Raw genomic sequence first — 3,361 nt, 5'->3', positions numbered from 1 at the left:
ATATTCATGTATTTATTCCACAAATCTCAGCAATGTGCCCAGCACCGTGCCAAGGGCCGTGTGTGAGGTGCTGAGGTGAGCAGTCTCTGAGGAGACAGATAGAAAATACACAGTGGGCAGAGGGAAGGGGAAGAGGCGAGAGAGGGAACACATAACTAGCATAGGGAGCAACATCTGCAAAGAGAACACATAACTAGCATAGGGAGCAACATCTGCAAAGACCTGGAGGAAGGGAAAAGTCTGGCAAGTTTGGTTGAAGATGAAGTAGCAGTAGGATTACATTTAAATGATCTTTTACTTAGAGACTAGAGGCCTGATGCACAAAATTCGTGCAAGGGCCTTTGCCCCAGACCCCGCCCACCACCACCTCTGCCTCAGCCCCTGCCCACTGCGGCTTTGTCTGGAAGGAAGAAGGGCCGGAAGGACGTCCGGTGTAATTAGCATATTACGCTTTTATTATTATAGATACATCATCACTTCACAGAGAACACAGGAAGGGAAGACAGCTATCATGGTGGGAGCCACTGTTCGTGAAAGAAGTTTCAAGAATGAGATTATAAGTTTCTCCCTAAAATGATAAAATTAGTCAATGAGGAAGTGATTTGATTCCCATACACTTATGTTATCCCACAATTGGGTAGAGTGTGTCACACTTTTCCTGTGTAAGTTAAGAACTCCTTGGGTGACTTGCTGGCAATTTTTGTCAACTTTGGGGACAGTGTGGGTAAGACACTCCAAACTGGTGGCCCACAAGCTGACTCTGGTCCAAAGCCAGGGTTTCTTTGGCCTGGACAGTGTTTTACAAAATCTCAGTAAATTGCAGTGGCAGGAAATGCCATCTCCTCTTGCAATGGGTGCACATCCATACTCCATTCCCCAGCCTCCCCCGCAAGCAGGAGGGACCACGTGACTGAGTTCTGCCAATGGAATGTGGGCAAGCGGCTGTCGCTGCTGCCAGGCCTTGCCCATGAAATCCCTTCTCCCAGGGCTCCTGGCTCTTTCTCTTTCTCTCTTTCTCTCTTTCTCTCTTTCTCTCTTTCTCTCTTTCTCTTTCTCTCTCCCTCCCTCCCTCCTTCCCTCCCTCTGCAGCTGAACGCAGAGAAGGGAAATGTCAGAGAAGATGCAGAGCCACTGGGGACGGGAGCAATGGGTCCCGGTCACAGTCTCTGAAATGGACCTGCCATGGCTGTGATGGGAATGAAAAGGAAAACGCATGGCGTTCATCACGGAGATTCTGAGTTTGTTCTAAAGGTGTCTTTATTTCGGTCCCTCCAGAATCAGGTTGTAAGATACAGGTTGTGTTTGTAACTCTGGGGAGGTTGCTTAGGGTGGAAAGAGACAGGGAAGATCAGGTATCATTTCAACATCACACCCTCTTGGGATCGGAAGGAAATTCTTAAGGCCACTTATAGGTGATTTCATGTGGTTTTTAAAAATGTCTTTATTTAAAACGCCATGTGAATGAGGCAGTGTACACTCAGTTAAAGCACTCTGACTTGGGAGTCGGACAATCGGGTTGAAATCCCAGCTCTGATACTTATTACCTTGCACAATTTACTTGCCTTCGGAAGCCTTGGGGGATGGTCATGTTTACCTCACGGAGTCTTTGTGAGGGGTAAGTGAGATTAATGCCATAGGGGGGTCATAAGTGGTAGCTATTGTTATTATCAGCAAAAAGATCAAATGCAAAGGAAAAGCAATCCAGATTAGACCGGATTTCCAGTCTTGCATCTTGCTGGAAGGGACCCGCGCACACAATGCACTCAGAAGACCCCTCCACTGGGACATGTGCCGAGTTGCAGGGGAGCCACTTTGACAAACACTCGTTTTTCTTGGGAAATGGGGCCACATTTCCATTAGCATAAAGACTAGGATTATTAAGCGAGCATTACACCCTCCCCTCGTCCTGCTCTTCTTTCTAAACAAATAACATCTCTACTCTAAGCTCCATTTGGTGGGAAAGAACAAGAGATGATGGAAATAGGATGGCCAGGAAGACAGGACTGGAGAGCGTCATCCCTCAGTGTTTGTTCAGAAAATAAAGTCTGCAGAGGGAATATCCATCTCTTTTTCTGTCTTCTCTCTTTACCTGTCTTATACATTAGAAAAGAATAGAAAATTTTTTGAATGAAATCACGACCTTCTTTTGCCAAAGAGGGAAACAGTGACTGGAAATGTTAATGATCTCATTTACCTCTGAGGCATGACTGTGCCCTTGTCTTGGTCATCAAGCTGTGAAAAATCATTGTGTTGTCCAATACTCTTACTGAGAAACAGGGTAAAGGCACTTCCTGCTGAAAACAACAGACCATGCTAGACCTACCTAAAAGGGCAATTTGGCCAATGGCCAGTGTCAGCTGCGGCACTTGGTAGATTTTCCTTCATTATGATGCCGTTTATTGTTCAGGGAAGATGCTCCAGCTCAGTTGCTAAGTGAAATAAGGTAGATTACAAAGGAAGATGTGGGGTTTGATCATAATCACATTCTGGTAAAAGCATGGAAAGTGTCCATTAGGTTCTTTTTTCTTTCTCCAGCCACAGAAATTCACTCTGCTCGCACGTAATAGAATTTATTGGAAGGATGTGGAATTTCACCGAAATATGACTTAGCTATTGTTGCATAACAAACCACCCTAAATTTAGTGGCTTAAAACATCAATTTATTTGGCTCCGTAATGCAGGATGGTCATCCGCATGTACTGAGGGCAGCTGTTAGCCCACCGGGTGACTCTGCTTCTGTACGTGGGCTGAGGCCCCGGGGCTGTCCTCCACAAGGTTTCCCATCCCCCAGCAGTCTGGTCAGTCTGTTCTTAGAGTCAAGTCAGGGCTCCCGGAGAGTGTGGAGCACAGAGAGCCTCCTGGAGCCTAGGCTCTGCAGTCCATTGGCCAAGGCAAGTCGCGGGCAATCGAGATCCAAAGGCTGTGGGACTGGACTCCACCTCTTCACTGGACTCTACTTATTATGAAGGACACTGAGATGAAGGTCACCAGCTGGGACCGTCAATGCAATAAATTTTCCACAATAGAATTGAAGGAGAGGCTGGAGAATTAGTTCTCAAAGGGCTAGAACCCAGGGACGCTCCAGGTGTCCGGTGATGGGAACTAAAGGGTGATGTCCTCTCAGGAGGGAGGAACGCCGGAGTGCTCAGTCCCTGAGGCTCCTTGGCTGGACACTGGCGTCTCCCCTTGCTCACCTCCTACCGCGCTGTCAGTGGAGAACCTGACGTCTGGCTGGCAGTCACACTAGAAAGGATGGTGCTGGTTGAGGGGTTCTCCCCAGAGCAAACTGTGGGTGTGGCCCCTGAAGAAGACAGAGTGAATGCTGGGCCACCCGTACCAATCTGCTTCCTTCAGATACCAA

This window comes from Myotis lucifugus, unplaced genomic scaffold (assembly GCF_000147115.1).
Source record: "Myotis lucifugus unplaced genomic scaffold, Myoluc2.0 scaffold_1125, whole genome shotgun sequence".
In the NCBI taxonomy this organism is placed as follows: Eukaryota; Metazoa; Chordata; class Mammalia; order Chiroptera; family Vespertilionidae; genus Myotis; species Myotis lucifugus.
The sequence above is the reverse complement of the archived record's forward strand: the minus strand, read 5'-3'. Positions refer to the sequence as shown.